Genomic DNA, 13,565 nt, shown 5'->3' with positions numbered 1-13,565 from the left:
CAGATAGTCTTGAGAAAACAGGATCCAGGTGTCACCAACACTAAAAGGTTAAAAACTCTAAGCGAGGAAGACCCACTCTACTTCATCATTTTGAGACCCCACCCCATAAGAAGAAACACCGACCCATTTCAAAGAACAAACTACGAATGCTTAATTGCTTTTTGGCTAATTACCATATGAAGCAGGGAATGGGATGGACCAGAGTTATGAGTATGCATTCGTGTTTTGGGTATTCAACACTCTTGTACATAAAAAGACCCTGTGATCATCTGTAAATTGCGGTGTGTATTTGGGAGCCATCCCGTACACGCTGCCCGGCGTCGTGATAAACACACACTTTGTAACTTCAAACTGTTAGAGAGTCTTTGTCCGTCATAGTTGGATATCGGTATTAGATCAATATTCATATTTTTTAAATAAATCATCAGCACTTAAAGCTAAAGGAATTCCCAAGATTTATTCCAATTAGTGACACTTGAACATTTTCCCAGTGCCTTTCCTTCCTTTCCTTGGAATCAGACACAAGTGTTTTGTCCATATGTCCTGCAGTGCTCTTGCTGAATGAAGCTCCATCGGGCCTTTCTTTCAGAAATGAATCAAGCAAACACAGATTGCCTCCCCAAACCCTTCTGCACCCTTCCAAACCAGTGCACTACTCAAGCACAACCCTGAGGCACAGCCCGGATCGCCCCTGTCCCAGCAGCTCAGAGCTGCACTGCACAGTGCTTGCTGTGTGCCAGACAGCAGAAAGCATCAGGGCCTGGTGCCCCTGGATATTTCTGCTGAAAGGAAAGCTGTGTGCTAGTGGCTTTCCAAACAATTCGATGGGTGAAGGTCTGGCTGTTAACAGCTCTGAAATGGCTCCTACTGTCTCTACTGACTTTGGGCAGGAGGTTTGTTGCAGAGCTCAGACAGTTTGGCTCCTGAGATAGACAAGGGTCTGCAGGAGCCTGAACTTGGGAACTTGGGGCTAAACCAGGAGGTTCAAGGCGGGGAATATGTGGAAGGCAGTTGGGGAAGGCTGAACCTTCCTGGAACCTCAGCCAGTGGGGAAAGGAAGGGGCAACATGCGGCAGGGAATTTGGGATAAAAGGACGGAGTGTCTTTGGAAACCTCAAGAGAGAAAACCTTATGGGCGTGTGCCCCGGTGGACTCCATCTCTTTATTCTCATAAGGTTGAAAGGGACTCCTGTGTCGCCTTTTTGGACATAACCCTCTGGTGTTTGTGGATTTTCCGGACACCTGGGGCCCAGTGCAGCGCTTTGGGGGTGTCCAAGAAGGGGAGGGGGACAGTGAATGGGGGGTCCAGGTGCATGGGGGGACCCCGGGAAATTGGGGATAACGGGGTCCCGGCCGATAACGGGGGGGAACAGGAGCGAGCCCCGAGGGACCCCCCGGTGCCGGGGACCCCCCTGTGCCCCCCAGTCCCGCTCGGGCCCCCCCAGTCCCGGCGCTGTTCCCGGGGGTGAAACGGGAGGGGCCGAACCCCCGGGATGGGTGGGGGGCCCCACCTCACTTGGCTTTGCTTCGTTCTTCCCAACTCTGCGGGAAAACGACTTTGGGAGTTTTCTGCCACAAATCTCCCCCCGCCTCCGCTCAGCCCGAGGGCGTTGGGGGTTTTCCCTTTCGGGGGAAATCAAAGCCACGCGCTGATGCTCCTAATTCGGGCCAGGAGAACCGACGGCTTTCCTCGGAGCCGGTGGCGGCGAACACGCAGGGCTGGGCCAGGCGGGCCGGGAGCTGCGGAGAACTTTGTTTGTGTTTTCAGCTCAATCCCGACTCGGGCCCGGGCCCGTCCCGGGGCTGTTCCTCATCTCCGGCTTTCCCCTCACACAGCCCGGGGGCGGGGCCTGAGAGCGCGGGGCGGGGCCGGGCCGTGTGCAGAGCCCGCCCCTCGCTGGCCGCCATTGGCCGATTCTGCCGTCAGTGCCGGTGGTGGCTGCGCGCTGATTGGGCGGAGCGGGGCCAAGCCCGGCCCCGGGGCCGCCCCCCGGGCGCCCGTGGCTGGTTGGAGGCGCCATTGTGGGAGCGCGTGTGCGACCCCGGGAGCGGCGGCAGCGGCCGGAGCCCGCTGAGGCGGCGGCGGAGCTCGGAGGCGGCCCCAGCGCAGGTGGGAGCCGCGCTCGCTTGTGCCGGGGCTCGGGGCCGGCTGCGGCCGGAGGGGGCGGCAGGGGGCTCTGGCGGCTTCCTTGTGCCGTGTGGGCGCCGTGTTGCCCGTGGCCTGAGGGCGCTGCGGGAGCGGCTGCCCGCGGTCTCCTTCCCGCCGCTGCCTCGGCAGGAGCCGGTGCCGGAGCAGCGCTGGCCCGTCCCGGTTCCCGTGGGTAGGACGGAGGTGGCCGCCCTGTCCCCGGGGCTGTGCGGGAACATTCCCGTCGCCAGAGGTTTGTGTCCCCAGAGGAGACCGAGGAGTCCTGTAAAAGTGACTTTATGGATGAGCAAAGGGAGAGGCCGTGCGGCATTTGCCGTGGGCTCTCTCCAGTTGTTGTAGGACGCGGGCTCCTTTTTATCCTGATTTTCCCTTCTGCATCTCCCTGTCCCTTTGCCCAGTGGCGAAGGGACTTGGAAAGTTGCGACTTCCCGATCCGCCTCCGGCATGTCCTCGTTAATATGCACCCCGCTTTTGTGTAACATCCGATGTTCGTGGCTCTGTTCAGTCTTTGTTCTTCTTCTCCATGGTCAGGAATTTCGCGGGACCTTGGCTGAGCAGCAGTCCGTGTCAGTGAGTAACATTTTCTGGAAGTGATGGTTTCTCCCGTTCCTTCCTCATCCCCAAGTCCCTGGCCCTATCTCCAAGCAGATTCACTCCCTGACTCTGTTTTTCCTTGCTGGGTGCCCTTTGGCTTTGGGCTCATTGTCAGTGAGCTCCTTCCCTGTCCTTCTGTAGCCGTGTGTGGCTCAGGAGGCCTGGCTGCCACCTGCATCCCCTTGCTCAGCTGCTGAATGAGCTGCCCTCAGCAAGGTGTCCTGCACGGCCCAAAGTCTTTTCTGTTTCACCACTTTTCTGTTGTCATGTATTAGCAAGCAGGATCTTAAATCATTTAATTTCCACACTGTCCTCCTCCTTCTGCTAATCGATAATCTGATCCCATCCCATGGTGAAATAAATGTTGCATTCTTCGTTTGAGTGAATTGGTGAGCCGGACTCAGGAGCTGGATCTGTCTGGTTGGTTTTTATTTCGTGGACATCTTGTAATCTAATTCTGCCATTGAAATGATCAATGGGTTCTCTGGCTCCTGATCTGAATTGGTTCGGGTTCCCAGGGGCTGGTCCCTGGTGTTGTAGGATTTGTGCTGGTGTCTGTTTATCTTTTCCCCATTTCTGAGTGCTCCTTCAAAGCCAGGGCTGCATCAATTGATCTCTTTTGTCTAATGAAGTCATCACATACTTGGATTCCCAACTGATTTCTCTGAACTTGTGGCAGCACAAACCCTCCATTGGTCTAATGCTCCCTGTGTGACACAGACAGTGACAGCACATGTTGGAGTGGGGAGAGGGATGATTCCCCCCACTTATTGTAGTGAAGGTTTCACAACATTCTCCATTTGCTGTTTCCCTTTGCAGCTGAAGCAATTTGCGTTGCAGAGTCAGAAATCCTCACTGTGGGCTCTGCCTTTGGCTGTGCCAATTCCATCTGTGCAAGCAGGCAGAGCTTGGGCTGAGGGCCAGAGGGAATCAGCCCAATTCCTCCCCCAGGCAAGAAGAGCCTGGCGATTGTCCACACTTTTCCCCAGCAGTGTTCATTTGCATTTCTAAAGTTCCTTTCTTGTCTGCCTGGAAGGAAACTTCTCTTCCAGAGCAGCCTCCACTCACAAGTTTCTCCCCCTCCTCCTGCTTCTTCTCCCGCTGTTTTTTTTTAAAACCATAATCTAATGAATGTTTATGAGTTAGAGGATTACCTTTAAAGCTCTTCTAGTTTTGCAAAAGGCAGCCTAAATGTAAACATCCAAAAACCTGTAACAAAATTTTGCAATCTCTAAGACCCAGGCACACACATAAATTGAAAAAATCTCGAAGTAATGAAGATTTTTGCTACTTCTACTAGGACTCAAAATTGATTGTCGCACTCCTTGCCCAAACCCAACTGACAATATAAAAGTAGGACTATTAAGAAAAAAAAATTTCTAATTTAATTCTAATGTAATCTTGTCCCTGAAAATGTGGGAAGAACCAAAACTCTTCAACAGCGTTTCTAGTGCTAGAAAATCAAGGCATTACTTTATTCTGGCCAGGATGTGCAACAGAAATAATTTCTTCCACACATAGCCCGTGTGTGCAGAGAGAATAATTCTGTGACAAATGAGGTTCACTAGATTTAGCCTTAAATTTTTACAGTCCAAACCCCACAGAAATCCACTGATTCAATTTTCATTGTTTCCAGTTTGTGTAGTGCTTAGTATTTGGTTTCCTATAGGACCGGGATTTCTTTGGCTCTGATGTTATTTAGGTCGGCACTTATCAGTTTTCCAGATCAGGTGTCTCCAACTCTTCCAGGGGCAGTGTCTGGGGTAGGTGTTCCTTGATGTTTGCTGATGGTCGTTGATGTTTTGTTGATGGTCGTTGTCTTTGTGGGTGTCCTTTGAGCAATTCCCTGTCCACTGAGATGTTAAGCTCATCTCAGTTGAGTGGTGTAACATCCTCTAAAAATTCCCTTAAAATTCCTTTCTGCAAGGCAAAGGCAAAGCAAGCTTGACTAGAGAAGTAAATTTTAAAACATTTTTAAACTTGGTCTATTTCCCATCAATGTGATCCCATCGAGCCCAGTGTGTGAGTGTGACTGAGAGCCAGAGTGGAATTGTCCCGGTGCCTTCCCCAGCCCCTGTGGCAGTGCAGGCACAGAAAGGCCTGAAGCTCAAGCAGTGGCAGCAAGGCTTGGCCCCCAGTGTGTGGAGATGGCCGAGGAGGTGGCCAGGCAGACGATTCCAGCAGAGGATCTGTGGGCAGGCACAGGGGCTTCCCCCGCTGTGGAGCCCTGGCTGCTGCTCCGGTGCCTTCAGTGCTGCTCAGTGGCGGCCTCCCACCGTCCTCCTGCAGCCGGGCGGTCCAAATCTCCTTTGGGGCTGCAGAGCCCTTGAGCCCAGGGTGAGGGGTCCCCCCGTGCTGAGCTGTGCTGGGGCTGTTCCTGTGCTCGGGGACACTTGGAATGGGCCACGCCACTTGGCCCCCAGTGGTGCTTCTTCCCACTCCTTAGGCAGGGCCCGAGGTCCTGGTTGGATGCTGTGAACAGCAAAGGCCCAAGGCAGGGGCTGTGCCAGCCCAGCTTCCTGGGGGAGAGATTTCACAAGAGACAGGATTCTGGCCACAGACTGCTTTAAATACACATCCCTTATCTCCAGCCTGCACTGCGTGGAGAATTTCCAGGGTAAGGAATTTGAAAGATCTATTCCAAGGGATATATCTGAATATTTGCCCTGGATCTGGCTCTTATTCTTGCCAAAGCCAATGGCAAAAGCCTTTCCCGTGGCATCTTGCTTTCTGTCACCAGCTCCTAAAAGTATTTCTTTATTTCCCCATTCATTCTTTGTACCTGACCTGAGCTCTGGGGGTGGAAGGGGTTGTGAAAGTCCACTTGTATTCCTAAAGCTGCCAAAACCCGCTGCAGGATGTTTCCTGTGAAATGAGTTCCCTTGTCTGAGTCTTTTGCTTCCACAATCCTTTCTCTTGCAATTATTTTTTGTAGAAGTGCCTTACTAAATTATCCACTGATTCCTGAAGAAGTCAGGATTGCTTTTGGCACCCTGTGAGGTGACATGGTGTCAGCAGAAGATATTTCAGCCTTCCTGCTCAGGGCATTTCAGTCCCAGGCTCTCACAAGCACACACAGCTCTGCCGGTTGAGCTGAGCATGTGGGGGGTAACCTGTGCTTTGTCTAATTCCCTTTCCTAAATAACAGCGTGTCTTGTAGCTCTTTTCCCTTCTCCTGCCCTTGAAGACCCATCCCTAAACACATTTTCTCCCTCAGGCCAGGGGATGTCCCATCAGTCTCTCCTAGCCTGGCTCTGGAGCTCTGTCCCCTGAATGCAGTCATGGGTTTCTTCCCAGCCCCTGTGCAGCTGTTCAAACAGGAGGCTGGGTTCAACCTTCCCCTGTCCTCAATTCTAAATCCTCCTGTGCCACTGAACAAGTTTCCTACTGTAATAACCCAGCACTGCTCTTTTGGTTCTCAAAGCTTGAACTTGATGCCAGACTTGAGCAACAGGAGATCCTTGTGCTGTCAGTTTTCAGGCCTCAGGTCCCATTCAGGCTGTGGCTGCACAATTCTGCAGACAGTGAGGCCACTCTGGCCACTGGGTTGAATATTTTAGCACAGGAACTCCTCTGGCATGGCCCTGTTTTACATTCGGATAAAATTCCTATTTCTTTTCAGAGTCTGGAAGAGACATGGCTGAGGCTTCAACCATTTTGTTGTGATTTTTTTATTTTCTCAAGTTTTGTTCTCTTTCTCATGTCCATACCACAACATTGAGTCTGTCTGGGGTTAAAAAGTCATACAATGTTCTGGCTGGAACAGAGGATCCTCAATCCACATCCTGCAATTCCCCATTAATCATCAGACTCCTCACAGCTCCTATTTAGTCCTGGATGATGTTACTTCTGACATTCGCTGGCCCCTCTCTGGGTCAATACACCATAAATCATGAGTCAAAATATGTCCCAAATATTTAAACTTTATCTCCACCATTTGCACTTTTTAAAGAAATACTGAAAAATACTTCTGAGCCTGAAAATGGAGCCATTTCACAGAGGCTTCTTCTACCACTTCTTGTCCTGCTGATTGAAGCGACTCATCCACATCCTGCATTAACCCAATCCCTGGGGGTGAGGTAAATTCTTTTCATATTTTCAGCAAGGCTTGCCCAAATAAGGCTGGTGCACCTCTTCAAAAGGACCATCCATGTCTTTCCCATTTTCCCTTCTCCCCCTTCTTCCCACTCAAAAGCCAAACCCTGTTCACCATCCTGTGTCAGTGGCATCCCCAGAAAGCATCTTTGACACCAAGTCCTGAATGGTGGCAGTGTGAGGAGGGAACCTGCTTCCAGATGGTGGAAGGATCTGAGCCTGTGGGGTGCCTGGGTTTGATGATCTCATTTCTTCTTCTTAGGTCCTGCACCATTCTGTGGATTCCACCTGATTTCTTGATGGGCAGCACAGGAGCATTATAGGGAGAGATCCCTGGCTCCAAAAGCCCTGCCTTGAGCAGGGGCTCAGTAACAGGCTGTAAGCCCTTCCTTCCCTCCCGTGGAATAGGGGATTGCTTTTAGACACCACTTGTCCTGGCTGCTCCAGAGTAGTTTAGAGAGGCTGGGTATCTAATTTTCCCTCTTTCCCTGGGGCTGCCCACACTTGTGGGTTCACTTCAGCACAGGCCTTGCCAAACATTTGACACAAAGGCACCACACAACTGGCCTCTGTATCACCTTTGACAGTATTAATTTGCATTCCCAATTTAGCCATCAAATCCCTTCCCAGTAAATTACAGTCACATTTAGGAGCAAATGAAAATTGCTGCATTTCAAACCCATCGCCCACATCTGCTGCTAGTGGTTGAATAAAACACATCCCATCATCTTTCCCACTTGTCCCCTGAATAATCAAACACGATTTTTGGCATTTTCCCCTCTTAGGTCTGAGATTGAGAGCGGCTGGAGAGGCCCCTGTGTCTATGAGGAAAGGCCTCCTGTGGATCCAGCCCCAGCCTGGATGTTGTCAAGGGCTCCAGTGTGGTGGGTCCCTGGTGTAATGGGAGCTCTGGCAGCCCCAGGAATCCATGTCCGTGCAGGGGTGGACTGGCTCCTGCTGAGGGTGCTGCTGTGTGTGCCTGCAGTGTCCTTGTGGCCTGCAGATGGAACCCTGCTTCCTTGCCCCGGGCTGTTTGGGTGGGCTCTCCGTGCCGAGGAGGGCACTGCCTGTGCCAGGTGCTTGTGGCCGAGCCCGTCCCCTCGGTGCTGGGGCCCCCTCGGGCCCTGGGCTTCATCCCTCAGGGGCTGTGGAAACTCTGCCATGGCCTTTGCCTTCAGCTCGGCCTTTTCCTCCTCCCTTCTTGCCTTCCCCTGCTGTGCCTTTGTGACCAAGTGCTGCAGGGGCTTCTTGTGGCCCTGGTGCAGCCCCCCTGAGTGCCTGTGGGTGCTCATCCTCTGACAGCTGCTGAGCTTTCTGCAAATCATTCCTTTCTCCAGCCACCCAAACCAAATCCTTACAAGACGATCTCGATCCCTCCGTGTATAATGCCCATTTGGCAGCCGTTCCTGGCTGCTGTCCCTTGTTCTCCCCGTGCCCTGCAGAGCCCGTATCCCAGAGCCGGGGCCTGTGGTGCCGCAGTGTCCCAAGGCGGCTCCCCCGGCGGGCAGGGCCGGCAGCTCCACGGGGCCGGGCAGCGGCCGGGGCGTCCCGCAGCCTCCTGGGGGCCGGGGGCCAGTGCCGGCCCTGCCCGGGGGGTGCTGGGGTCAGGCAGCGCCCGGCGCTGAGCCCCGGCTGCCCCACAGCCCCGGCCCGGCCCCGCAGCTCCCATGGGGTCTATTGAATTGTTGGAGTATGCAGCCTCCTTTTCATCCTGATTTTCCCAGCTGCATCTCCCTCTCCCTTTCCCCTTTGGCTGAAGTAGTTGAGAGGTGCAGACTTCCCAATTCACTTACCACATGCCCCCCTAATCTGCACCCCTCTTCTGTATCGGTAATGACATTCAGAGCTCTGTTAAGTCTTTCTTCTTGTCGAAGTTGATGAATTTCGCAGGACCTTGGCTGAGCAGTAGTCTGTGTGGTCAGTCAATAACATTTTGTGGAACTGATGGCTTCTTCTGCCCCTTCCTCATGTTCAAGTGCTTGGCCCTATCTCCAAGCAGATTGTCAGCATCTGTTTGTAGAGACATTTTCCTCTTCTTCCTTTCATGGGGGTCCCCCGTTTGCGGGACATCGCCCTGGAGCAGGGTGTCGCCCCTTGCTGCAGCCCCACCCCTCTGGCAGCGCTCAGCCAATCAGGGAGGGCGGCACTGATGACTCACCAGTTGCCAGGCAGACCCGCAGCTCTCAGCGTTCCCCACCTGTGCCCCCCTCGGCCCCAGCGCCCCCCGCGAGGGGAATTTGGGGAGGTGGGAGGGGAGAGGTTTTATACGGGGATGAATCTTTATATATTAGAAAAGGCATTGCCTGACTCTGCATGTAAGGAGAGCTTTTGATCTGTCTTTATATCTGGAGGAATTTTATGCTGAATCTTGGTGTTTCAGAGGTTTTCACAGACACACGGTGCCCATTGACTTCTAGAGAATAACTTGGGCAAGGAGGAACCCCCAGCCTAAGGTGCTCTCCTCTTGTTTTCTCCCCAAACCAGGATTTTTCATTCCCAAGGAGTGCCCAGATGGAGGAGGAGGAGGAAAAGCCCCGCAGATCCCGCAGGAGGAGGGGCTGCAAACCCAGCCCAGGGAGCTGTGAGGAGGAAAGGCCCCCCCTGTGCCAGGAGGGCGGCCGGAGATCCAGCCGGAGCTCAGAGCTGGAGGAGAAGCCTCATGGAGAGGAGAAGCCCCACAAGTGCCTGGAATGTGGGAAGGGTTTCAGCCATAACTACACCTTGATCCGGCACCAGGTGACACACACTGGGGAACGGCCCTATGAGTGTGGGGAGTGTGGGAAGAGCTTCAGGCAAAGGTCCGACCTGAGGAACCACAGGAGAATCCACACTGGGTAACGGCCCTATGAGTGTGGGGAATGTGGGATGAGCTTCAGGCAGAGCTCCAGCCTGAGGAAACACCAGAGAATCCACACTGGGGAACGGCCCTATGAGTGTGGGGAGTGTGGGAAGAGCTTCAGGGACAGCTCCATCCTGATCCAGCACCAGGTGACACACACTGGGGAAAAACCCTACGAGTGTGGGGAATGTGGGATGAGTTTCAGCCGGAGATACGGCCTGGTCCTGCACCAGAGGATCCACACTGGGGAAAAACCCTACGAGTGTGGGGAATGTGGGAAGAGCTTCAGAGCAAGCTCAGCCCTGATCCAGCACCGGGTGATCCACACTGGGGAAGGGCCCTACACCTGCTTGGTATGTGGGAAGAGCTTTGGATGGAGTTCTGATCTGAGAAAACACGAGTGCATCCACACCGGGGAGAGGCCCTATGAGTGTCCTGAGTGTGGGAAGAGGTTTAAGACCAGCTCCAATATCCTCAAACATCAGCGGATTCACACGGATGAGAGGCCCTTCCGCTGCCCCGACTGTGGGAAGGGCTTCAAGCAAAACTCACACCTCATCAGCCACCGGCGCATCCACACTGGGGAGAGGCCCTACGATTGTCCCGAGTGTGGGAAGAGTTTCTCCAGGAGCTCAGCCTTGACCCAGCACCAAGAGAGGCACCATAAGGGAATCCCTGCGAGTGCCCCGAGTGCAGGAAGAGCTTCGTGTGCTGCTCCAGCTCCATCCCCCATGGGAGGATCAGCGTTGGATGATCCCCAGTGACCCCCGTTGGGCAGAGCCCTGGTGATCCGTGGTTGTGATGATCCGTGTTGGGAAGACACCTTGCTGTGGGGATCCACATCTCCCTGACTCTCTCTGGGCACCTGGATGAATGCAGGGGCAGGAACATCCATCAGGACACAGACCAACACTGAGAATTCCCTGGGGAGGGCAGATCTGTTGACTTTCAACCCCAGAAATTCTTTTGTGTTCACTCCTGTCTTCTGGTGGCATCAAGGAATACTGGATGGTCTTGGAGACCTTTCCAACCTCAGGGATTCCACAATTTTGATTTGCTGTTACCCGAGGGCATCTTCTGCAGTCGCATGGTGATGATCTGGGGCAAAGACCAAGATTTTGGAGACAGTGGGGTGGAAACCTCTCCAAAAATGTTCTTTCCTTCCACCCAAGCACGTGGATCCTCAGCCGACATGGACAGGGAAATCCTTTTCTTATGACGTTGATTTGCTTTTCATTTCTCTTCATCAATTTAACATATATGATGTTGCTTTTAGGGACACGGAAGAACGAAGCAGGCAGCAGCAGGTCAAGCAGGAAAGCTCCCTACTTTATTTTCTCTGACTCCATCTGATATACCTTTGAGAAGCAGACCAGAGATTGGCTACACAGAGAGCCACCTCTTCAACGTCACTGGTGAACATCACCATCAATCATCTTTCTCCTCCAAGAGAGAAATATGTAAATAATTAGATAAATTCTATAAATATATGTAGTTTACTTTAAGCTGCATAGGAACAAATGCAAACAATAAAAGCAAGCAAACTTGAGGTAACAATCCAACAGAGGGTAAAAATAAAGACATTGAACTAAGCTGTGGTTGGGATGATGGGGGGACATTGACATGGTGGGACATAGACATGAAGAGTGACATGGAGACACAGGGACATGGCCCTGGCCATTCATGGTGAGACAGAGTGACATGGACACAGGTGCAGATTTGGGGGACAATGACAGGGATGGAAACAGGGTGGGGTGACAGCCAGGGGTGAGGACAGGGTGGGACATGGCCAGTGACATGTGAGGACAAGGCCATGGCCAGTGCCATGGGGGGAACTTGCAGGGGCTGTGGGGGATGCTGGGTTTGAAGGAGTTGAGGGTTCCTGGGATGTACCTGGGGTTTGCTGAGGGCTTTGGGGACCCCAGGCCCAGCAGCTCCGGCTGCGCTGGGAGACCCTGGCGGAGGTTCTGGGGCAGCTGCTCAAGGACCCCCTGACCTGGACCCTCATCTGGGCATTGGGCTCCTGGAAAGGAATGAAGGTCCTTGTCCCCAGGAGGGAAATCCCAGCACTCTCAGGGTGTCTGGGGCAGCTGAGAGGCCACAAGAGGGAGGGGAAAGCCAGACAGAGCTGTCCCCCCTAAGAACTGCACCCACAAAACCCCCAACTTCAGTGATTCCTCCCAGGAAAACGCTGTCAGGTGTTGGCTGAATTCAGGGAAAGGGAGTGTTGGCCCCCCAGGCTGAGCAGGAGGGGCGTGAAACCCCCAAAACCAAGCATGGAGGATGGTGGTGGATTGGGGGGCAGTGGGGTAGTCATGGAAGAGTGGGGAAAAAGAGGGATCTTGGTTGCTGAAAGAGTGGTGGAGGGGTCTGAGACCCCCCCAAATTTTATTGGTAGGGGTCCCACTCCTTTTTTCTAATCCCAGGAATGGAGCTAAGGCAGGTTGGCCTAGGGTGGCACTGGGCTCTTGGCCCAGCCTGGGTGCCCCCCATGAGACCCCTCCTCAAATTCTCCTGATAAGACCCAGTGGCTTAGAGGGGTCCCGGCACCTTTTGGGGTTCGCTGGGTGCTTTGTTGAGGTTCAGGTGCCACCCAACGAGTCCCCAGAGTGGGGTGACACGGGGTGAGCACACTGGGGTCCCCACTGTTGATCCATCTGAGGGTCTGTTCTGCTTCCCTCCCCAAATAATGGTCCCTCCATAGGGACCCCTAAGTCCCTCCCCACTGCCCCCAGTGAACGAGACTGAGGTGAACTGGGAAGCTTTACTGGTAACACTGGGAGCAGCCAGGCTGGGACACAGTGACAGTGGGGCTGGGGGGACACACGACCCCCCCCAAATCACAGGAATGGAGCGGGGGGTCCTGGCTGCGCCCAAGGCCCCTGGGAGTGACTGGATTCCTACTGGAAGTGACTGGAGCCATACTGGACTCCTGCTGGGAGGGATTAAGAGTGAATGGAGCCATACAGGGCATGACTGGGAGGAACTGGGACCATGTTGGGGAACTCGGACCTTATTGGGAGTGACTGGGAACATAAAAGCTTGGATGGAGTTTCTATCCTGAGACATTCCCAGGGAGCAGCGGCAGCTCCACATCCGCAGGCTGGGGGGTCGGAGCAGGGGAACCTCTGGCAGCACCTTTGGGGCACAGCTGAGGGCTGGGGGCTCCTCCCCCAATGCATTTTCTCTCCCTAATTCAAATCACCCCCTCCCATTCAAATCCCCTTCATTTACATTTTCTCCCCAAAATTGGAGTTTCCTTGCCCTAGTTAAACTTTTCTCAATCCCGTCTGGAGGAAGAAGAGGAAGAGGAAGGAGCCTGGGCTGCCAGCGGTGTCCGATCCCCAGGGAGCAGTGGGGAGGCCTCAGGGAGCGGTGGCAGGTGGGGCCCTGTTGGAGCTGCCCCGAGGGGTTTGTGCTGCCCCGGGTCTCTGAAGGAGTCGCTCAGTGAAACGGGCGAGGTGGGAACAAAAGAAGAGAATAAAATGCAAAGAGCTGCACCAATGGCGTCTCTCCTGCCTGCGTCTGAAGCAGGTGCACCAAAGCACAGGTTGTGTGTGAATGTAATAAAACACAGAGAAGAGAGTAAAGCTGCACCTGGGAGTCCTCGGCACCCGGTGTCACTGAAGAGCTGCACCGCGGGATAGGCACTGCTGTGTGTGGTCAGAAGGGCAGTGCTGAGGCGGGTGCGAGGTGTGAATAGAATTGAACATAGACAATAGAATAAAATACAAGAAAAGAACCGCACTGAGGGTTCTGTGCCACCCGAGTCATGGAATAACTGCACCGGGAGCGGCGAGAAGTGGCAGCAGTAGAGAATAGGATAAAAAATAACAAAAAACTGCACTGACAGTGGCCTCTCCCTGACAGTAAAGAGCAGAACCGAGG

General features: G+C 53.7%; 1 protein-coding gene and 1 pseudogene across 1 annotated transcript in view; both read left to right on the top strand.

The window, feature by feature from the left end:
• Window positions 1–13,565, top strand: part of LOC136375105 (uncharacterized) — a 72,503-nt gene that overhangs the window by 14,647 nt on the left and 44,291 nt on the right. The gene's annotated exons all lie outside the window — the stretch shown is intronic.
• LOC136375103 (zinc finger protein 551-like) lies at window positions 1,641–11,342 on the top strand (annotated as a pseudogene).

This window comes from Sylvia atricapilla, unplaced genomic scaffold, assembly GCF_009819655.1.
Source record: "Sylvia atricapilla isolate bSylAtr1 unplaced genomic scaffold, bSylAtr1.pri scaffold_91_arrow_ctg1, whole genome shotgun sequence".
Lineage (NCBI taxonomy): Eukaryota > Metazoa > Chordata > Aves > Passeriformes > Sylviidae > Sylvia > Sylvia atricapilla.
The sequence above is the reverse complement of the archived record's forward strand: the minus strand, read 5'-3'. Positions and strand labels throughout refer to the sequence as shown.